The sequence below is a fragment of the Lemur catta genome, chromosome 5, assembly GCF_020740605.2.
Source record: "Lemur catta isolate mLemCat1 chromosome 5, mLemCat1.pri, whole genome shotgun sequence".
In the NCBI taxonomy this organism is placed as follows: Eukaryota; Metazoa; Chordata; class Mammalia; order Primates; family Lemuridae; genus Lemur; species Lemur catta.
Window position 1 is genome coordinate 63,757,810 of NC_059132.1, and position 24,155 is coordinate 63,781,964.

Genomic DNA, 24,155 nt, shown 5'->3' on the forward strand with positions numbered 1-24,155 from the left:
CCCGCACGGTCCTATCGTTAGGTGAATCCTGGACAGGCGTGGACTCCAATGGTCCTGGGTGTGGAGCCCCTCAGGTGTAGCTTTAGCTGATGTGGAGTAATTTCCAAGTGGCATTACTGATGTTCTGAGAAGGCTAGGAAGTGACAAAGCAGCAGCCGTGCTAGAGCAGAAGCGTCTATACCTCCATGGCAAAAACAACAACACTGTCGCCCTCTTGGCGCAGCCGGCAGCGCGTCAGTCTCATAATCTGATAGGTCCTGAGTTTGAACCTCAGAGAAGGCAGACTTTTGAAGCCTCCCCCACACCAAATTACAAAACGCCAACACTGTGTCTTACCCTGACAGCACGAAAATCACTTCCTTCTCCTGCTTCTTTTCAGCCTCCCGGTGGAAACATTTACATTACACCACTAACTGCCAGCTGTCCGATGAAACTGGGCTTCCTCTCCAGCTCGCACAGGAAGCGGGGGAAATTTCTAGTCCACCTTCGTGCTCTCGACGCCGCCCAGCCGAAATTAGCCGCGGCGAAGTCCTTCATTCTCTCCATCACACAATCAGGATTTCTAGAGCACTCATCTTCTTAGGACACTGTTTGGGCAGCGAGTCAACACGGAATACAACGCAAATATTCCCGCCCTCGTGAAATTGCATCCCACTTGGGAGGACTGGGGGAGAAACAGAAAGGAAACAAGAAAAATACCTAACAAGTTGTGTGACCAAGTCTACTGTGAGGGAATCATTAGGCAATAAAGGTGTCGGGAGCGTCGAGCTGACACATTCAGCTTTCAGGGGAAGAGTCAGGGAGGTTGTCACCTGGGAGACATCATTTAGCCTCCAGTCGTCTTGCTGGGCCTCCTGTGTCCAAAGTTTCTATTCTAACACTGTCATGACAGTAATTTTTACCTGTCGAGGCAACTGGGGGTATGAGAGATTTTTGCACGTGAGGCTACTTGAGTTGGTTGGATAAACGATGGTACATGACTACTGGGGTGGTAAATCTTTCACGTTTCTTCTTTGCGTGCAAGAGGAAGACTGTGGGTTTCTCAGGGTGGATTCACAGCACCTAGAGATGAGTCTGAGCAGTTCCATTAGCTACTGCTTTGGCTTCCCTGTGGAATGTGGGCCACTCACACTAGGCTTGTGTCATAGGTGCTCACTAGGGGGTTGACTAGTGGATTTACTGACTGAAGTCAGAGCCCACCAGGGTTCTCTTTTTGGCTAGTACAGACGTCCCTCTAACGTTTCTCATAGTCCTTGTGTGAAGAACTGGGGGTATGAGAGATTTTTGCATGTGAGGCTACGAGTCTCGGTTGGATAAATGAAGGTACAGGAGAACTGGGATGGTAAGTCTTTCATGTTTCTTCTTCACATGGAAAATGAGGACTGTGGGTTTCTCTGGGTGGATTCACAGCACCTAGAGATGAGTCTGAGCAGTAGGAACTGCACAGTAAACATTAGCTACTTTTTGATTGCCTTCTCCCTGTGGAATGCTGGCCTCTCACACTGAGCTTTTGCGGAATGTTCTCACTAGGGGGTTGACTAGTGGATATGCAGATCAAAGTCAGAACCAGTGTTCTCTTCCTGGATAGTACAGACTTCCCTCTAAAGTTTCCCATAGTCCCTGGGTGAGGAAAGAGTCCTAAATTAGCCTGAACAATTAGTGCTCTTTGGGAAAAGCAGAAAGCTTTGCCAAGGAACACCACAATCTGAGAATATCGCAGGGTCTGAATACAAAGATAAGTGCTCAGGAGGTCAAGATGGTTAAGCAGGCAACGTGGTAAGACTGGATGGTCCATCGTGGAGAGAAACAACCTGTAAGTTTGTGATTTTCACCCCACATTTTGAATGAACCAGAGTCGGTACTTATAGCCCTTTGGAAGGACAGGAAAAAAGGAAACATTTTTTTTTTTCCAGAATGGAGAAAAACCTTTTCCCATTATTTAGAATAAATTTGCACAGATAAGTTGCATTTTTATTCAACCTTGTGCTAAATGTTCTAACCAGGGCAATAAAGTGAAATAAAAGACATCTGGATTGGAATGGAAGAAGTAAAACTATCTGTTTTGCAGATGACATGATCATGTATACAGAAAATTCTAAGAAATCCACTAAAAATGCTTAGATCTAATAAGTGAGTTCAGCGAGATTGCAGGCTAGAAGAGTGATATAAATATATCAATTTTATGTCTCTACTAGCAATGTACCATCTGAAAATAAAATTAAGAAAACAATTTTGCTTATTCTTTATTTAAAAGAATAAAATTCTTTGGAATAGATTTAGAAAAAATGCACAGCACTTATACTCTTACAACTACATATAATTATTAAAGGAAATAGAAGATTCAAAAATTTGGAAAACATGTCATGGTCAATACTCTAAATTTATCTATACATTAATGCAATTCCTATAAAACTCCAGCTGGCATTTATTTATTTATTTATTGAGAAGCTGATCCTGGAATTCATGTAAAAGTGCAAGAGATTTAGGGCAGCCAAAACAATCCTGAAAAAGAACAAAATTAGAGGATGTACATTTCCAAATTTAAAACTCATAAAAAATAACAGTCATCATGACAATATGGTGCTGGCATCAGAATAGATATATAGATCAATGGAATAGAATCAATAGCCCAGAAACAAACTTTTCCATTTACAGCCAATTGATTCTGAAAAGGCTGCTAAGTCACTTCAATTTGGAAAGAATAGTCTTCAACAAATGATGCTGATACAATTGGAAATCCACACACAAAAAATGAAGTTGGACTCCTTCCTCACATTTCATACAAAAATTAACTGAAAATTGATTAACAGCTTACATGTAAGAGCTAAAACTATATAACTTTAAGAGGAAAATATAGAAGCAAACCTTCTAAGAATAAAAGCTCTTTTTTTTCATGGCATTTTGAAACCATCACAATTGGCCCTCAGTATCTGTAGGGTCCACGTTCATGGATTCAACCAACTGCAGATCGAAAATATTAGAAAAAAATGCATCTGTACTGAGCATGCACAGATGTTTTCCCTTGTCATTATTCCCTAAACAATACAGTATAACAACTATTTACCTAACATTTACATTGTAGTAGGTATTATAAGTAATCTAGTGATGATTTGAAATATACAGGAGGATGTGTATAGGTTATATGCAAATACTATGCCATTTTATTTAAGAGCCTTGAACATCTGCGAATTTTAGTATTCAAGGGGGTCCTGGAGCCAATCCTCCATGGATACTGAGGAACAACTATACATCATTATATAATATTAATGTCATTTTTGCTTTTATCATTACAACTAAATCAGAGTTGTAGTTCAAGTTATTTCTATGATTGGTGGATCGGGAAGACTAGTTACAGCCACAAGTACATTACTGAAATGAGTAGAGAAATTCACTAAATAATTTTTCTTTTATTTCCTGGATGGGTATAGAATAACATATAGCAGATACTATTTGCTATTTACCCCAAAAAAATTTAGATTTATCACCATTCCTTCCATTCTCCTTTTCTAATATAGAAAGGACTTCACTCAGCACTTGAACATCTTTCCACAACAATCTTCTGCAAAGGAGGTGGATTCCAACATCAGAGCCAAGAGTTATATCTAATTGTTCCAATTCTCTTGACAGTGATTAGTTTAGGCAAGGGCACATAACACAAATGTGGCCAATGAGATGCAAGAGTAAATCTTAGGGTGAGCATTTAGGAAATATTTTCCTCGATAGTGTAAATCCTCTCCCTCTCTCTCTCTCTCTCTCTCTCTCACACACACACACACACACACACACACACACACACACACACTTATACACGGTTTCCATTTCTCTGCCTCTGGACTTTACCTTGAGATTGTGAAACCAGGAGTTACTATACGGAAGTAGCTGGAGTATAATAAGGTCCATGTGTTGAGGGTAGAGCCAGTGACTTAACCAACTCCATAGCTTTTTATCCCTATTTAATTATTGTTGAGTGCAAGCATAAATCCCATTTGTTTTCAAGAGAAAATATCACTATTCTGTATATGTGTGTCTGCTCATAGCTAAAGATTTCATAAAGTAGTTTTGCAAACATTAATTCTAAATCATTCTGTTTTGAATTTTGAAAATCTCAAAACCAATCACTTTAACTGTGCAGAAAATAGGGTTTGAGATGTACTTGGCTCACTGTTTTATTCGCTATAGATCAGTGAAGTGGAAATGCCTGTCATTTAAGAGGGCTCGCTCCCATCTCTCAGCCTCAATGAAATTCAACTTTCAGACTTTCCCTGACTTTGGATCTATTAAGCATGCTTCATCTTTCAGCACCATCCTGATTCTGGGGGCATGTAGAGCCACTCTGAGCCTCAGGGATACATTCAGAGAAATGGGACCAATCACCATATATTGTAGCCTACTGCTAGTCTGATCTAAATACACTATGTTGAGATAGTATGGATTCTACAGACCTGTGAAGTCCCTTTGGAGCAAAAGACACACTCTTTCCTTCATGGCTACATACATATCTCTCACTCTTCATTCATTCATGCAGACTTTTAAAAGTACTTAGCATTCACTAAACAATAAGCATCCTTTCCCTAAAGATCTTATAGTCTCATGAGGAAGATGGCCAAACAACAGATATTCACAGCCTGGTAAAATGCCACAAAACAGATGTGTACCTGGATCTCTGGGAGTGCTGGGAGGAACACAAGTCAACCTCAGAAAACCGGGAGAGGTTTCAGGGAAGATGTCTCCCAGAAGATGGTTTTGTGTCTAACAAAACATCTGGACAAGCATGGAGTAGGTGAAAGGCTCAGCGTTCTATATGGGACATTTCTTTAAGTCCAATGTCTCTAGAGTCAAGTGTAGAAATTGAAAAGAGAGGAAATAGAAATGAAGACTGGAGCAGAGGCAAGGGCTGGAGTTGTACTTGAGAGACCCTGCACATGCCAAAGACAACTCTGTGGGAAGTAAGCAGATGTATAGTTAGGAAAGCCTACGTTAGGAATTAGTCATGACTGAGAAAGATTTAGACACCTTGGAAAATGTAAAAGGATGAAAAGCCCCTGCCCCCTGTGTATTTCTGAATTTTCACTTGTTTTTCATATTACTCCTGGGTTTCAGCTTACTTCTGGAATGTCAGCTCTTTTCAGTATTTGCTCTTGCCAGGACAGTAAACAGCAAACACAAAAGTACGGTACACTGCACTATATCCCGTCAAAACTGCTGGCTACACACGAATTCACATTCTCGTTTTCTACTTTTTCCCCAGTCACAGAACTTATGTTAACAGCTGTTTAAAAGGCATTAGAAAATATCCACACCTGGCCCGTACGGGGATCGAAGCCGCGACCTTGGCATTATTAGCACCACGCTCTAACCAACTGAGCTAACCGGCCACAGCACTGCATGACTTTTCCTATCTCTCACTAGATATTTAAAGGGGAAACGTTATTCCAGTCACCAAAGAAAGTTTTCCGAAGTTTACCTTGTAGCTGGGAAGAAGCTACGATCTTCAGTAACTTGCTTATGACTCTCGATAATTTTGTTCTAGCCTCAAATTTTAGCTAAAATAAAATGCTGCAGAAGGAAAATCCAAATGTAACATGCTTCGATGTTTCATGACGCAGAGTTTCCATGGCTACCTTATTTAAAATGCAACCCCACCACCCTCCACACGTCCTCTGGCCCGCCTCTATTCATCCTTTTTACTTTGCTTTCATAGCTCCTGAGCGACCCTCAGAGAAAATGACGGAAAACGGAATTACCATCACTTCCTCTCCATGGGCTGCCAAGGCAGATATAAGTAGCCCACCCAGGCTCCTCTGCCCGTGGCTTCTACCACACAGTTCCCACTGTGTTCGCCCATTTTCCCCCAAAGTGAATATTTGATTCCTCCTCCGACCCCATTTTTACCAAACTCGGGAAAGCGCTCTTATATTTCTATTTGAAAAAGACACTTTAGATAAATGCGTTCCATTGCAGTCTTTGCTTTCGAATTTCATTTGTTCTTTATGAACGTGTTAAGTCGATTGACACTTTATGCACAGAAATACTCAATTTTGAAGCCCCGACTAATACCTTAGAGACAGATTCTCTGGGAGCTCCACTGATCGCTGAGTCTCACGAGGTTGATGTATTCTGTTCCAAAGAGAACTAATTTCTCTGCGTGTTTCCGCTTGGCTGGCCACTTCTCCAATACATTCCTCGAGATTCATTTTCAGAAGTTCGTTGGGTTCCCGCTAACGGGGTCCGCAAGATACAGCGCCTGCAAAGTGGTTGAATTCCTAGGAACACCCACAGTACCCAGAGACTAATATAATCCATAGCTCAGTAGATACATGTGGAATAATTGAATAAATTAAAAAAGTCTCAACTCACTGCCTTGCTTTATTACAGATAGTCAACAATAAATGGTCTGCCTGCACCATTTTGCTAATGTTCTGTTTCTTCTGGATTTTGGACTAGACTTTCACATCTCTCCGATCCATCTTTTATGAGGCTGCCCTGACTTTTCGTCTCACTTTTGAAATTCTATCCACTGTCTCCTCTATGCAAATTGACCCTTATTAATCCTCCTTCACGCTATATCGCTCCCTTCTTCTGCGCTTTGCATAGGCGGGAAATGCCATCGGTGAGGCAGATAGGTCTCCTCCTCCTGAGAGCTTAATAGTGGGCATAGCATTGAATGGAAGTGAAAAGAAAAAAGAAGGTGGAGAAACCATGTTATTTTGCTATTTGTCCCTAAGGCTGTGCTCATTTGAAAAGATAATCCTTTCTGTCGTTCAGATTATCTAAGTATTATTGTTTTATTTTCAAGTTCACTGACTTTTTCCTCAGTCATCTCCATTCTGCAAGCAAGACCATCCAATGAAGTCTTTTCCCCCCAACAGTTCCAGTTAATGCATTTTTTAATTTTTAAGTTTAAAATTCGTGTTTATATCTTCCAGTTATTTGCTAAGACATTCTAACTTTCCATTCACTCAAGGGTGTTAGCCCTTGATTTTTGGAACATTGTTATAATAACTGCTTTAAAGTGTTTGTCAGATGATTCCAACATCTGTGTCATCTCAGTATTGTTATCTGTGGATTCTCTTTCCCAAATGAATTAAGATTTCACTTGTTCCTCGCGTGCTGAATAATTTTGGATTTTGTACATTTTGTACTGTGTGATGATACTCTGTGTCTCGCTGAAATCTTAGGGATAATATTGCTATCTTTGTTTTTGCAGGCACTTGACTGCCTTGTGCTCAAGTTCCAAGTAGGGACCCGCCTTCTGTGTGTTGTGGTTTCAAAGTCGATACCATTTTCAAAGCCTTTACAATACTATAATGTCTGGAGGTCTCCGGAATGTGGCCAATGTGTGCCCTGGGAAGCGGGCTATCCCTTAGCTCAGTTCTCAAGCTCCTTTTAGGGAAGTCGTTTAGGACCAGAGCACAGCTCGTGGGTACGCCCAGGAGTTCACAAACAACTTCCTGGGTTTGCTTTCCACGGTGTCTTTCCCGGTAGGTTCTGGTTACTTGGGACTCCCGGTTTGAGTCCCCTGACCAGAAAGCGGGGGCTTTATTTACCCAGGTAGTTGTGCCCTGTACTTCTCAAGACGGTGCCTCGTTTAGGACTAAGCTGCAGGAGGAAAGTGAGAGAAAGAGCAATCGGTTATGTCGCTTGGTATCACCAGTCCTGGAAGAAAGAAAAAGCAAATTATAAATTGGTAGATGTATACTATACCGAATGCTAGTAGAGCCATGGGCAGCCATGTACTGTTTGTGCCCATACGTCACGAACGACATTGGCGTCCAAATTACTACTGCGTTCGGTGTGTACTTTCTCGTTTTTTCCAAGGGGTTGAAGGGTTCTGGTTGTCGCTTGGAGAGGCGAGATTCAAACAGTGAAAAGGTTTGGAGAATGTGGGCATCGATCCCACTACCTCTCGCATGCTAAGCAAGCGCTCTACCACTTGAGCTAATTCCCCCGCTGACGCTGGTCTTTTTTTTAGGCCTCGTGGGACACCAAAACTATCTCGAATTTTAAGATTCCTAGACTGAAACCGGGGCATAACTGAGAGAGACTCTTCTTGACTGCCCAGGGCAAGAGCGCAGTGGCTACCTGGTGTCTGGCAGGAAGGAGGAGAAAAGCTAACAAGGACAAAGTCGCAACGGGAAAACACTGGCGCCGCCAACTTTTCAAGTTTCAGATATTCCCGAACAGAAGAAGGTCTCAGCTTAGGAGGACCCACCGAGAACTGTCCAGCTAATGTGGCACAGATATCCCAGGATGGTTAAATGATTTTATTTAAGGAAGGGGGTGGGGATTACCACTTGTTCCTCGTAGCTGGGACCACCTAGGAGGAGGTGGGAACGGGGTGGTGGTGGTGGTGGCGGCTATTTCTGGAAGGCAAAAAGCTCGTGCTATTTTCGAATCGAGGATTTCTTGGGCAGAAGGCCAGCGTGATGGCCACTACACTACGGAAAGTCCTGGGGGAGCGCTTCTGTTTCTTACATCTGAGATGCGTGTTCCATTGTTGCTAAGGTGTGTCACCTACAAGTTACATAACAACACTACCTTGGAGAACAGAAAAAGGAAGGGAGGGAGGAAAGGAGGGGCAATAAAGAATAAGAGGCAAGATCATATCAGAGTAAAGGAATCAAAAAATGTCCATTGAGAGATGCTGTTGAGGATTGAACACAGGGTGAAGGAAAGAATTTTTTTCCATACCTGGTTTTCCTCTTTACAGCTGCATGATCTGAGGAAGATAGTTTAACTCCTCAGAGCTTCCATGTCATCTGTAAAATTGGGATGATGATACTTAGGGTAGCAGAAAAGCTCTATCAACCAACTTACATAAAAATTAAGAAATAGTCATTACAACTGCTAGCACCTGGTGCTGAAAAAGTCCTTGTAGGTAGAATATTATTCACTTTTAAGGAAACTTCTCCCAACATCTTATGGGAGATTTCAGTACAGTTCTGTTGCCATTAACTGATTTTCTCATTTATTTGGTAGCAACAGGCTTCTTGTGAAGGTAAAAATAAAACAAAATAGATGATGGAGAAATAGAATATGAATGTATATTAAGGTATGATTTTTCAGGCAAAAGGGATTTGTACAAAAGAATCTAGCAGAGGATTTGTGCCTGATTCTTTTTTATTTCTTTTGAATATTTCTTAGTCTGTATATCAAGTCCCTAATTGTTGTCATCCTTTCCCCATGAGAGAGATAGGAAATGACAAGAGGGAATCTCCTAGTAACTCCCAGCATGCTGATGCTTCTTTTAATTCAGCCTTTAAGGGGGAACAATGGCACTATCCATTCACCAGAGAGCAAGCTCTGACAAGCTAACCTTCATAAATCCACCTTGGGGGTTGTTTTGATAACATGCAAAAGAGAAATGAGCACATCACCTTCCTTCCACCCTTAAAAGAAAAGAAAATTGAGGAAGCAATTTCTCACAACCCGTTATCAGATATGTTATCATTTTATCCCTGGGCCCCAAAGGAGGAGGTGTCTTGAAGGCCACTTGACTATGCTGTGCTGTTTACACTGTCAGCATTCTGAATGTGACCGCTGTCTCCTCTTCCTCCCCCACACTGTTCTTTGTCAGTGTTCAGGCTCACAGAACACTAAAGATTCGTGATCTACCTAGTGTAAGAATCCTCACAAGCTTCATTAGTCAAATCCTGAAGCCCTCTTCATCTTGGTACTCCCCAGAAGGAGCAGAAGGTAGAGCTATTATTTTATGGCTTCACCTGTGGAGAACAGAATGAAACTGGAAATGAAGGACCTATGCAGAGGAAATGGTTATAGGAACATGCATGCAAAGGCACTAGGCTTTTAGTTCTGATCTAGTTTCACCCAACATTCAAATTACAGCTGTGACTGGCTTATAAAGGTGAGTCCTTATGTCTTCATTTTCTTATACACTAATTTAAAAAAACTGGGGGGAAATAAAAATAATACAATCGAAATAAACAGTCATCAGTAAAATTCAAACTATTGGATAAAGCAAAAAAGAGAAAAATGAATCAGCAGGTGCAGAGATTAACATTTTGGAAATGTGGTGGGATGATTTATTAAGTTATTAATTTGTATTTGAGTTACCTGTTCCTTATCCTTACCTATTATCTCCATTTCAAGGTGGTAATCATATTGCATGGCTTAATTCTAGGCACTGGGGATAAAGTGAGGCCAAACAGTGATTTGAGTCTAAAGAAGCTTACATTCCAGAGGAGAGATGGAAAATTAGAAACAAAAAACTTCATAAGACACTTTCTAAAACACACAGTGTTTATGAGGGAGATGGAATAAGTTTTTTGTGATGGGCAGAAATCATCAATAAGTGGCTTTAGTTAGGTAGGTATCCTCTCTAGCGAAGCGACATTTGATTTGGGGACTGAGGGCCAGGAAGTTAGCAGCTTGCTAAGCCTGAGGCAAGAGTAGAGGAGATGATTTTAGGAGCTGACAGCTGAAGGAAGGGCCTTGGTGGACAGCCTGCCCAGAAGCCCAGTCACCATAGAGCAACAAAGTCAAAATGCAAGATTTTTCTATTGCCAATTTAAGACCCTACACCACTGGCCTAAACAAATGTTGGGTTTGCTAAAAGACAAGCCATTCACAGGGTCCTTAAGAGCATCACCCATCAGATTCTTGGCATCGAAAAGGCTCAAGTAGAAGGAGAGAAAAGGTTGCCAGCAAAGGGCAAAATGCAAGCATCGCCCCACTACTCAGCACAGCAGAATCATGACCCTCCTTCTCTTCTCTTCTCTTCACATTTCTGGGTCTCATCAGGTTCTGATAAAAAAATGGGGATGGCATACATTTCTAGTATTACTGCTGGGATTTTCCCCATCTTGTAATAGAATTTGAGCTGTTTCTGAAAAGAGAAAAACAATTTATCTCAGTTTCTACATGTGGGAATTAAAAACCACAGGATTTTTTCATAAGTGTGCAGCCATTTCTGATGGTTTTGGTCTGGACTGTCATTACAGGTACTGTGGTAGTGGGGTCCTTGACTCAATGGAGGGCAGAGCATCTCCAGCACGAGCCCAGGCAGAAACACAATGAAAAGCTACTGTTTCTGTCAGAAAATGTAGGGGAAAGGGAGACCTATAGTATTTTGCCATGGAAATAATCTAGTTCTGGCACAGTTTCCCTTTCTTGAATTGCCAGAAGGGAAGTGAAAGGTCGTAGTAGGGTACTAGGGTACATCTTTGGAATTGTGGGGTTCTCCCACAGGTCATGTTTTCTTGCTTTAAAAATTGGGCTGGGATTGTTACTGAATTTTGGAATTATGGCCACACAGGTGGAAGAGGTAGGGCAGCCTCCTAGGGTCTCACATCTCTACCATGATCCCCTCCAAATATGGCCCCGTTCGCTGTATAGGGCTTGATCCTTCCCCTTGTCTTACAGAGAAAGATAAGGTTGGCATAGGCAGATACTAGGATCCTGAGATACGATAAAGTAGAGGGAGGACAGGCGAATTTTAAGAGCCCATTGAAAACTGTGGAAAAGAGGGCTTTTACTCTAGTGTTTAATTTAAGGAAAGAAGGAAAGGTAAACAACAAAAACACTAATGTTCTGGGAGTCAGAATTCCTTCCCATCCTACTCATCTATGTCAGATATAATGGGGAACGGCTTTTTTCCAAGATGAAAGACCAATAAGTATCTTTACTTCCTTTCCTTCCAGACATCAGCAGACAAGAATTATGGTCCATATGCCATTCAAATGGAAAGGCAGATGGATTTCTGGGGATGAATTCTACTTTGAAAGGTGGATATGAAAACAAGATTGTTTTTCTCCACCAGAGATATTCTGGTCAGATTTGCTGCTTAACCCTCTTGACCTACTGAGAATACATATCTGTACTGAGACCCTACCATATGCTGATATGCTGTCCTTCTGTGGCAGGGCTTCCTGCTTTCCCCATAGAGAATTCAATTTTTCAAGCCCATTTAGGGCTTTTTCTTCACACAAGGACTATGTGAAACGTTAGAGGGACGTCTGTACTAGCCAAAAAGAGAACCCTGGTGGGCTCTGACTTCAGTCAGTAAATCCACTAGTCAACCCCCTAGTGAGCACCTATGACACAAGCCTAGTGTGAGTGGCCCACATTCCACAGGGAAGCCAAAGCAGTAGCTAATGGAACTGCTCAGACTCATCTCTAGGTGCTGTGAATCCACCCTGAGAAACCCACAGTCTTCCTCTTGCACGCAAAGAAGAAACGTGAAAGATTTACCACCCCAGTAGTCATGTACCATCGTTTATCCAACCAACTCAAGTAGCCTCACGTGCAAAAATCTCTCATACCCCCAGTTGCCTCGACAGGTAAAAATTACTGTCATGACAGTGTTAGAATAGAAACTTTGGACACAGGAGGCCCAGCAAGACGACTGGAGGCTAAATGATGTCTCCCAGGTGACAACCTCCCTGACTCTTCCCCTGAAAGCTGAATGTGTCAGCTCGACGCTCCCGACACCTTTATTGCCTAATGATTCCCTCACAGTAGACTTGGTCACACAACTTGTTAGGTATTTTTCTTGTTTCCTTTCTGTTTCTCCCCCAGTCCTCCCAAGTGGGATGCAATTTCACGAGGGCGGGAATATTTGCGTTGTATTCCGTGTTGACTCGCTGCCCAAACAGTGTCCTAAGAAGATGAGTGCTCTAGAAATCCTGATTGTGTGATGGAGAGAATGAAGGACTTCGCCGCGGCTAATTTCGGCTGGGCGGCGTCGAGAGCACGAAGGTGGACTAGAAATTTCCCCCGCTTCCTGTGCGAGCTGGAGAGGAAGCCCAGTTTCATCGGACAGCTGGCAGTTAGTGGTGTAATGTAAATGTTTCCACCGGGAGGCTGAAAAGAAGTAGAAGGAAGTGATTTTCGTGCTGTCAGGGTAAGACACAGTGTTGGCGTTTTGTAATTTGGTGTGGGGGAGGCTTCAAAAGTCTGCCTTCTCTGAGGTTCAAACTCAGGACCTATCAGATTATGAGACTGACGCGCTGCCGGCTGCGCCAAGAGGGCAACAGTGTTGTTGTTTTTGCCATGGAGGTATGGACGCTTCTGCTCTAGCACGGCTGCTTTGTCACTTCCTAGCCTTCTCAGAACATCAGTAATGCCACTTGGAAATTACTCCACATCAGCTAAAGCTACACCTGAGGGGCTCCACACCCAGGACCATTGGAGTCCACGCCTGTCCAGGATTCACCTAACGATAGGACCGTGCGGGCTGGGGGACCAGGGACAATCACAGTTGTCTTTGGCTGCTCTTTTCTGGTGTGGCCCAGTGACCTGGGTTTTCCCTCCCTCACAAATCTTAGTCACTCTTCCTTCCACCTTCCATGGTCTCCTTTGGTGAAAAGTAACATAGAAGGTGCTCACTTAACAGTAGTTCACTGGTCTGACCAACCGCGTGATTGAATGAGCCAAGAAATAGCCCTCTAACGTGTCTTTTGTCTGTATTACTCTGTCTTACTTTCTATATCCACTTGCATCTACATGACTGGAGACATTCCCTCTACAAAAAAAATAAAAACGAAAAGAGAACAAAATAAACAAACAAAACCCAAACACCACAGAACTTATAATAATAACCTGTGTGTGTGTGTGTGTGTGTGTGTGTGTGTGTTTTACAATCTTGCCGGTCAGTGATTATACTAAGAGATTTCTTGAGTTTACTTCACATATAGTTAAATTGAATTTCAGCAATATTTTGCAGTAATCTGCACTTCCCAGATGTACTGGAGGCTCCCATAAGTTAAGTAAAAAGTCCCAGAGCTGGTAAGTGGCAAAGCCTGAATTGAGAAGCAGATTTGTTAGATTCCAAAACGTGAGGGTTTTTTTTTTCTCTGCTCCATCTCAGGATGTCTCTGCCTGTTCTTCTGTATAAGCACCCCATTCATTCATACACCAGATATTTAATTCCCAGCCTCCTCATTTCCTACCTTTTGTGCTTAGACTTCCAACTCAACTTTGACTCAGTCTCCTCCTTCAAACACTACATCAAATGATTTGCCAAATACTGAATATTATTCTTGCATAACTCTTTTGAATCTATGCATTTCTTTCTACTCATTCAGTACATATTCACTGGGGAGGTGTTCTGTGCCAGGTGTTCTGTGCTAGTAGGCTTAGGTAATTGAAAAGGAATTATGCTACTCCATACCTCAAGACAAGGCAGGATAAATATGGTCAAGGGATGATCAACTTCCAAATTCACCAGTTTCAGTCTCCCTGGCATTTACTGCTAAATAATTCTTTCAAAAATATGTTTCAATAATGTCACTCTCTACACTCTGACCATTCTTGATTTTCCTAGTTATAATATGACATTGCACAGTCTTTGGCACCTTTTTCTACCAAAATTGTAATTTTTAAAATAAAGTCAATTAGATTTATTGGTGGATTGTGTTGTTCAGTTCTTCAATATATTTGCTGATTTGGTGTCTACTAGATCTATCAATTACTGAGAGAGCAGCATCGACATTTGCAACTATAACTGGATTTTTCTATTTTTTTTTCCAGATTTATCCACTCTTGTTTATAAGTTTTAAAGCTCTGTTTCCACATACACATTTAGGACAATATTTCTCTGGTGAATTGACACCTGTAATTATGTAACATCCCTCTTTATCCCTGGAGATTTTCTCTGCTTTGAGATCTACTTTGCCTGGTTTTAACATATCCACCTCAACTTTCATAGATTAATGCTTGCATGATGTATCTTTCCCCAGTCTTTACTTTCAACCACTTATATAACTTTTAATCTCATATGTAAGTATACTGAAAGTGTGTCTTATAGTCAGCATATTTATTTTCAATAAATTTTGACAATCTCTGGTTTTTAATTGATGTGTTTAGATCATTTACATTTAATGTTATTATTAATAAGTTTTTAAATAGATCTACTATTTAATAATTTATTCATGGTTTGCTCCCTTAGTCTTTTAGTTTCCTATGTTCCTCTTCTTATCTTATTTTGGCTTACACAAACATGATTAGTAAGTGGTTCAGGAATTACCGCATACATATATAACTTTTCACAGTATACTTGGAATCAGTATTCTTACCATTCAAGTTCAATATAGAAACTTCATAACCATTAAATCCCTTTACCCTAACCCCTTTATGTTATCTATGTAGTACCTCTAGATAAAATGCAAACTCTGTCAATGTTACAATTTTTGCTTTCAAAAATCAAACATACTTTAAAGAACTCAAAAAAACAATAATAGTCTGTTATGTTTCCCTAGATATTTCCTGCTTCTGCTGTTGTTCATCACCTTCACTGGTGATGTTCTAAGTTTTCTTCTGGTATCATTTTTCTTACCAAAATAATTGCTAATTCTTTTCTACCAGTACTGTTAGTAATGAATTCTCTCACTTTACCTTCAAATTATCATGTATTTATTCATCTTTATGTCTGAAATATATTTTTTGCTATACATAGCATTCTGCATTTACAGGTCTTTTCTTTCAGCATTTAATAAATGTTATGACATTTTTTTCTGGCCCCTATGGTTTCTAATGAGAAAGCCACAATTATACAAATTGTAGTTTCTCATTTATTTTCTTTGGCAGTTTTGATGATTTTTCCCCTTAGTTTTCAGTAGTTTGATTGTGACGTGTGTGGGTATTGATTTCTTTTGAGTTTATCCTCCTTGAGGTTTGCTGAACTTGTTTAATCTGGTTTATGTCTTTTGACAAATTTGGTATGTTTTCAGCCATGAATTCTTCAGTTTTTTCCCCTCAAGGATCTCTTTCTCCTCTTCTTCTGGGATTATGATGATGTGACTATTAGATTTTTCTTATTTTTCTATTTGTCCCTAAGGCTGTGTTCATTTGAAAAGATAACCCTTTCTGTCGTTCAGATTATCTAAGTATTATTGTTTTATTTTCAAGTTCACTGACTTTTTCCTCAGTCATCTCCATTCTGCAAGCAAGACCATCCAATGAAGTCTTTTCCCCCCTAACAGTTCTGGTTAATGCATTTTTTTATTTTTAAGTTTAAAATTCGTGTTTATATCTTCCAGTTATTTGCTAAGACATTCTAACTTTCCATTCACTTCAAGGGTGTTAGCCCCTGATTTTTGGAGCATTGTTATAATAACTGCTTTAAAGTGTTTGTCAGATGATTCCAACATCTGTATCATCTCAGTATTGTTATCTGTGGATTCTCTTTCCCAAATGAATTAAGATTTCACTTGTTCCTCGCGTGCTGAATAATCTTGGATTTTGTACATTTTTGTACTGTGTGATGTGTGTCTCGCTGAAATCTTAGGGATAATATTGCTATTTTTGTTTTTGCAGGCACTTGACTGCCTTGTGCTCAAGTTCCAAGTAGGGACCCGCCTTCTGTGTGTTGTGGTTTCAAAGTCGATACCATTTTCAAAGCCTTTACAATACTATAATGTCTGAAGGTCTCCGGAATGTGGCCAATGTGTGCCCTGGGAAGCGGGCTATCCCTTAGCTCAGTTCTCAAGCTCTTTTTAGGGAAGTCGTTTAGGACCAGAGGCACTTCTTCACAGCTCGTGGGTACGCCCAGGAGTTCACAAACAACTTCCTGGGTTTGCTTTCCACGGTGTCTTTCCCGGTAGGTTCTGGTTACTTGGGACTCCCGGTTTGAGTCCCCTGACCAGAAAGCGGGGGCTTTATTTATTTACCCAGATAGCTGTGGCCGGTATATTTTCAGGACTGTGGCTCTTTTAGGACCAAGCTGCAGGAGGAAAGTGAGAGAAAGAGCAATCGGTTATGTCTCTTGGTATCACCAGTCCTGGAAGAAAGAAAAAGCAAATTATAAATTGGTAGATGTATACTATACCGAATGCTAGTAGAGCCATGGGCAGCCATGTACTGTTTGTGCCCATACGTCACGAACGACATTGGCGTCCAAATTACCACTGCGTTCGGTGTGTACTTTCTCGTTTTTTCCAAGAGGTTGAAGGGTCCTGGTTGTCGCTTGGAGAGGCGAGATTCAAACAGTGAAAAAGTTTGGAGAATGTGGGCATCAATCCCACTACCTCTCGCATGCTAAGCGAGCGCTCTACCACTTGAGCTAATTCCCCGGCTGACGCTGGTCTTTTTTTAGGCCTCGTGGGACACCAAAACTATCTCGAATTTTAAGATTCGTAGACTGAAACCGGGGCATAACTGAGAGAGACTCTTCTCCTTGACTGCCCAGGGCAAGAGCGCAGTGGCTACCTGGTGTCTGGCAGGAAGGAGGAGAAAAGCTAACAAGGACAAAGTCGCAACGGGAAAACACTGGCGCCGCCAACTTTTCAAGTTTCAGATATTCCCGAACAGAAGAAGGTCTCAGCTTAGGAGGACCCACCGAGAACTGTCCAGCTAATGTGGCACAGATATCCCAGGATGGTTAAATGATTTTATTTAAGGAAGGGGGTGGGGATTACCACTTGTTCCTCGTAGCTGGGACCACCTAGGAGGAGGTGGGAACAGGGTGGTGGTGGCGGCTATTTCTGGAAGGCAAAAAGCTCGTGCTGTTTTCGAATCGAGGACTTCTTGGGCAGTGGCTATCACGGCCACTACACTACGGAAAGTCCTGGGGGAGCGCTTCTGTTTCTTACATCTGAGATGCGTGTTCCATTGTTGCTAAGGTGTGTCACCTACAAGTTACATAACAACACTACCTTGGAGAACAGAAAAAGGAAGGGAGGGAGGAAAGGAGGGGCAATAAAGAATAAGAGGCAAGATCATATCAGAGTAAAGGAATCAAAAAATGTCCATTGAGAGATGCTGTTGAGGATTGAACACAGGGTGAAGGAAAGAATTTTTTTCCATACCTGGTTTTCCTCTTTACAGCTGCATGATCTGAGGAAGATAGTTTAACTCCTCAGAGCTTCCATGTCATCTGTAAAATTGGGATGATGATACTTAGGGTAGCAGAAAAGCTCTATCAACCAACTTACATAAAAATTAAGAAATAGTCATTACAACTGCTAGCACCTGGTGCTGAAAAAGTCCTTGTAGGTAGAGTATTATTCACTTTTAAGGAAACTTCTCCCAGCATCTTGTGGGAGATTTCAGTACAGTTCTGTTGCCATTAACTGATTTTCTCATTTATTTGGTAGCAACAGGCTTCTTGTGAAGGTAAAAATAAAATAAAACAAAATAGATGATGGAGAAATAGAATATGAATGTATATTAAGGTATGATTTTTCAGGCAAAAGGGATTTGTACAAAAGAATCTAGCAGAGGATTTGTGCCTGATTCTTTTTTATTTCTTTTGAATATTTCTTAGTCTGTATATCAAGTCCCTAATTGTTGTCATCCTTCCCCCTATGAGAGAGATAGGAAATGACAAGAGGGAATCTCCTAGTAACTCCCAGCATGCTGATGCTTCTTTTAATTCAGCCTTTAAGGGGGAACAATGGCACTATCCATTCACCAGAGAGCAAGCTCTGACAAGCTAACCTTCATAAATCCACCTCGGGGGTTGTTTTGATAACATGCAAAAGAAAAATGAGCACATCACTTTCCTTCCACCCTTAAAAGAAAAGAAAATTGGCCGGGCGCGGTGGCTCAGGCCTATAATCTTAGCACTCTGGGAGGCCGAGGCGGGTGGATCGCTCGAGGTCAGGAGTTCGAGAATAGCCTGAGCAAGAGCAAGACCCCGTCTCTACTAAAAATAGAAAGAAATTATCTGGCCAACTAAAAATATACATAGAAAAAATTAGCTGGGCATGGTGGCACATGCCTGTAGTCCCAGCTACTCAGGAGGCTGAGGCAGGAGGATTGCTTAAGCCGAGGAGTTTGAGGTTGCTGTGAGCTAGGCTGACGCCACGGCACTCACTCTAGCCCGGGCAACAAAGTGAGACTGTCTCAAAAAAAAAAAAAAACCTCCTGTCTTAGTCCATTTTCTGTTTCTATGATAGAAAACTTGAACTGGGTAATTGTTTTTTTTTTCAAAGAGATTTATTTAGTTCACGGTTCTGCAGGTTGAGAAGTCCAAGATCTGGCTGGCATCCTATCTGGTGAGGGCCTTGTACTGCTTCAACATATGGCAGAAAACAAAAGAAAGAGGAAGTCAGTGCATGCAAAGAGACAAAACAGGAGAGGCAGCCTCCCTTCATAACAATTTGCTCTCATGGCAACTAATCCAGTCCTGAGAGAGTGAGAACTCACTCACTCTCACAAGATTGCATTAATCCCATTATGAGGGTGGATCACTTAAGACCCAAATGCTACTTAAAAGTCTCAGTACCTCTCAATGCCTTTATGTTGGCAATTAAATTTCAACATGAGTTTTGACGGGGACAAATCACACACAAACTATAGCAACTCCCAACAAAGAAAAGCCCAGGACCAGATGGCTTCAGAGTTGAATTCTACCTAACATTTAAAGAACAATTGATACCAATCCTTCTCAAAATTTTCAAAAATAGAAGTAGAGGGAATATTTCCAAACTCATTTTATGAGGCCAACATCACTCTGATACCAAAGCTAGAGAGAGATTCCACAAGAAAAGAAAATTATGGGCCAATATCTGATGAACCTAAGTGTAAAGATCTTTAAAAAATAATAGCAAAATGAATTCAACAACACATCAAAAAGATTATACACTGTGACCAGGTGTGATATATCCCTGAGATTAAAGTTGGTTTAACATGCCCAAATCAATGTGATATATGACATTAACAGAATGAAAGATTAAAACGCACATGGTCATAGATAATGAAAAAGCATTTAACAAAGTTCAACATCCACTCAGGATAAAAGTTCTCAACAAAACAGGTATAGAAGGAAATCACCTCAACACAATAAAGGTTATTTATGAAAAGCTCACAGTTAACATCATAATAAAGGGAGAAAAATGGAAAGCATTTCCTTTAAGATCTGGTATAAGGCATGGATGTCCACTTTCTCTACTTATATTCAACATAGTACTAAAAGTACTAACAAAAACAAACAGACAAGAAAAAGAAATAAAAGGCATCCAAATAGGACAAGAAGTAAAGCTGTTTGCAGATGAAATGATCCTATACGTAGAAAATTCTAAAAAACTTCTCAAAAATTCATTAAGACTAATAAACAAATTCAGTAAAGTTGCAGGATACAAAATCAAGAAACAAAAATCAGTTGTGTTTCTTTACACCACCAACAAGCTATCTAAAAAGAAATTTTAAAAAATCCCATTTACAATTGCTACAAAAAACTAAAATACTTAGTAGTAAATTTAACCAAATGTGAAAGTTCTGTACACTGAAAACTGTAAAACATTGATAAAATAAATTGAAGAGGACACACATAAATGGAAAGATTTATGGATTGGAAGAATTAATATTCTGAAAATGTTCATGATACCCAAATGATATACAGATCAAGACTCTATCCATCAAAGTTCCAATGACATTTTCCACAGAAATAAAAACATTTTTAAAATTCATATGGAATCACAAAAGACCCCAAATCTTGAGAAAGAAGAACAAAGTTGGAGGCATCATACTACCTAACTTCAAAATACACTGCAAAGCTACAGTAATCAAAATAGCATGGTACTGGCAAGAAAAGAGACACATAGACAAATAGAACAGAATAGAGAGCCCAGAAATAAATCCACACATTTTCAATCAACTGAGTTTTGACAAAGGTGGCAACCATACACAATGGGAAAAGGATAGCCTCTTTAATAAATGATATTGGGAAAACTAGGAACCCATATGAAAAAGAATGAAATTAGACCTGTATCTTATACTATATGCAAAAATCAACTCAAAATAGATTAAAGACTTAAACGTAGGACCTAAAACTATAAAACTCCTAGAAGAAAATATAGGTGGAAAATTCCTTGACATTGGCCTTGGCAATGACTTTTTGGACAGGACACCAAAAGCTCAGGCAACAAAAGCAAAAATAAACAAATTGGAGTACATCAAACTAAAAATCTTCTGCACAGTGACAGAAATCATGGAAAAAATGAAAAGGCAACCTATGAGTTGGGAGAAAATATTTGCAAACCACATATCTGATAAGGAGGTAATATTCAAAGTATATAAGGTATTCACAAAACTTAACAGCAAAAACCCAAACAATCTGATTTTAAAATGGGCAAAGAATCTTAATAGACATTTCCCCAAAGGAAATATACAAATGGCCAATAGAAAAAAATGCTCAGTATCTCTAATCATCAGAGAAATGCAAATCAAAACCACAATGATATATCACCTCACACCTGTTAGAATGGCTATAAAGATAAAAGATAACAAGTGTTGGCAAGGATGTGTAGAAAGGGGAACCTTTGTACACTGTTGGTGGGAATGTAAATTACTACAGAAAATATGATACCATATGATCTGGCAATCCCTCTTGTGGTTATAAACTCAAGGGAAATGAAATGAGGATCTTAAAGCGATATCTGCATGCCCATGTTCATGGAAACATTCCCAATAGCCAAGCTACACAAACAACCTAAGTATCTGTTGACAGATGAATGCATAAATTAAATATGGTCTATATAAATAATGCAACATTGTCCATCCTTAAAAATATCCTGCCATTTGTGACACTGATGAAACTGGATGCCATTAGGCTAAGTCAAACAAGCGAAACACAGAAAAATACTCCATGGTCTTACCTAAATGTGGATTCTAAAAATGTCAAATACAGAGAAGCAGAAAGTAGAATAGTGGTAACCAGGGATGGGGTGTGTGGAAATGGTGAGATGTTGGTCAAAGAGTGCAAAGTTGCAGTTGTGTAGGATGGTCAAGTCAAGAGATCTAATGTATAGCATGATGACTACAGTTAATACTGTATTATACCTTGGAAATTTGCTAAGAGAGTAGATTTCAGGTGCTCTCATCATACACAAAAAGTGGTAACTATGTGAGGAGATGGCTATGTTAACGTAGGAATCATTTCACTGTGTATATGTATATCAGAACGTCATGTTGTACACCTTAAATATATAGTGTTTATTTTTAAAAAAATTTTTTTTAAAAAGAAACTGCTTGGGATAGAAAGGCCAACTAATTCTGTATACTTTCTCTCCCCTACATCACCCACCCACAAGAAATACTCCCGATATCTCCGGGTATGTTAAACAGCCCCGTAGAAACACAGACTTCTAGATGCAGCCCTTTCTCCCATCCTCTCATCTCAAAACACTCCGAAGCACAAGGTCTTTAATCTAGTTAGACATTTTAAAAAAACCTAGTTTAACCTAGCAAAGAGACACTCAAAATTTCAGAGACCCAATTCCTAGCATGTTTCAGTTGTTTTACCCTAGATAGTTTCAACTCTCAGATCCCAGGGAGGGATGCCCGAGGCAAGAAACAGAGCCCCCATTCCACCGACTGCTTCACAGATAGCCGCAGACAATGCAGCCCAGCAACATTCCCTTTCCCTAACTACGGAATCCATAGGAAATGAGCGGTTTTAGTAAATCCCACCTGAAGGGGCTTCGTGATCCTCCCAGGCATTGCCATCCCCCACCCTCTCCGCGGGCAAGTGGCAAGCTTCCTCCGACGCTGGGACAAGTACCCGGAGAGACGCTCGCTCGCCCACACTGCCGCCACTGAGGGTCCTCCAGGGGACGCGTGAGGCAGAGGGAGTCTCTCGAGCATCCGCAGTTTTCCCGGTCGCCTAAGAAGGAAGTATTCGCCTTCATTTCCGCCAGCAGAGCACGCTCCGCGCTTCCAGGACCGGTGGCCCCGAGGGGTCCGCGGCTGAACCCACTCAGCCTTCACATGCGCCGGGAGATGCTGTTCCCTGGGCAACTGGGCCATTGTGACCTGAGCAAACACGCCGACAGTTCTTGTATAGGCCGTGTATTGAGTGACCGGAAGAGGGGATCGCGTGCTCCAGTGGCGCAATCGGTTAGCGCGCGGTACTTATACGGCAGTATGTGTGCGAGCGATGCCGAGGTTGTGAGTTCGAGCCTCACCTGGAGCACTGTTTTTGCGAACAAACTGCAAAACTTGAAGACCCCTTCCCTCCTGCGGCCATACTCCATGGTTTTTAATGCCTTTGGAATTGTCTTACAGCGTTTATTCTTACTGGTTTCCTTACAGCTTTTAGAACCAAACAACGTCATTCAATTACCGACCAAATCCGTTGTGCTGCAGTGACTAAACCTCTATCTCCTGTTTGTCCTGGGGGCCGACCTCAGATAAAGAACATCATCTCTCGCCATCCTCCTCCCCACTTTGTTCTTATGATCATCGTTTCTCGGATAGCCTCTGGTACGCACTTATTAAGTGATAAGTAACTCCCTTGAGTTATACGCAGTGAACTCCATTTGAGGACACTCAAAATGGGAAACTGTAAAGGGTTCCTGCCTGATTAAACTCTGGCTTGGGGGAAAAAAATAAGTACTAATTTCTGACGACGTTGTCGCCTCCAGTATTTCTCCGCCTCTCCACCGCCACACACACCTAATTTTACCTGATAGAACCAATAGTCATGGAAGATCTAGCTGCTTCTATCAACTGAGAATCAGAACCTGGTGTCCTCGGGCGGCCCAACTGCCTGGACCTGGAAAATGGTAAGTGACAATGAGGCCCAGAAGCCAGAAATCTGCAGAACATTACGAGAATAAGCATATTGTTGTGAGTGGGGTGGGTAGGATGTAGGTAGGGATTCTGACTTTAAAATATGCTCCCCCTCTCCTGGAGCATGTGGAACCCGCAGTTTGCCGGAACACAGCTTTTTATCAGATGCTTCCCAACTCTTCCCGAGAGGGTGAACTGAACCGAGGAATTTTGAGTTCTTTTCCTAGCTTTAAAGATTGCCCCAAACCTGAAAGCACATGTGTCACACTTGGGACATGTCGCAAAAGGTGAGTGAAATGAATCTGGGCACAGAGAACTCTCTCTTGAGGTATGGATTCCTAAATGTGTCCTTTATGTATCTGAACACGGTGCACTTATCTGCTGAGGAAGGATAGGGAGATCCCATTCAGGAAAGCACATGATGATAATAAAGTGGGCAATTTCTCACTTCATAGCTCTTGCTAAGCTACCAGAGTATCTTAAAAGCTGTCAAAGTATAATAATCAAATATATATAGTGACTAATGGTCAAAGATTTATTTGTCATTACGAGGAAACAAGGAGTACGGTAAACTGGTTCAAAAGACAATAGAAAAGACTGGTGAATGTATACTCAGTGGAGGGAAAAAGAATGCTCAAATAAGATTGCAAATTTGACTAAAAAACTAGCTAATGTCCTACAGG

At 41.0% G+C, this 24,155-nt stretch overlaps 4 non-coding genes across 4 annotated transcripts; 2 read left to right on the forward strand and 2 right to left on the reverse strand.

The window, feature by feature from the left end:
* The first annotated feature begins 208 nt into the window (after window positions 1-208).
* TRNAM-CAU lies at window positions 209-282 on the forward strand. Its single transcript has one exon. It is a non-coding gene; the product is annotated as a tRNA-Met (tRNA).
* Window positions 283-5,301: 5,019 nt separating this feature from the next.
* Window positions 5,302-5,375, reverse strand: TRNAI-AAU. Its single transcript has one exon. It is a non-coding gene; the product is annotated as a tRNA-Ile (tRNA).
* Window positions 5,376-12,916: 7,541 nt separating this feature from the next.
* Window positions 12,917-12,990, reverse strand: TRNAM-CAU. The gene has a single exon. It is a non-coding gene; the product is annotated as a tRNA-Met (tRNA).
* Window positions 12,991-22,779: 9,789 nt separating this feature from the next.
* Window positions 22,780-22,873, forward strand: TRNAI-UAU. The gene is made up of 2 exons: window positions 22,780-22,817; window positions 22,838-22,873. It is a non-coding gene; the product is annotated as a tRNA-Ile (tRNA).
* The last annotated feature ends 1,282 nt before the right edge of the window (window positions 22,874-24,155 follow it).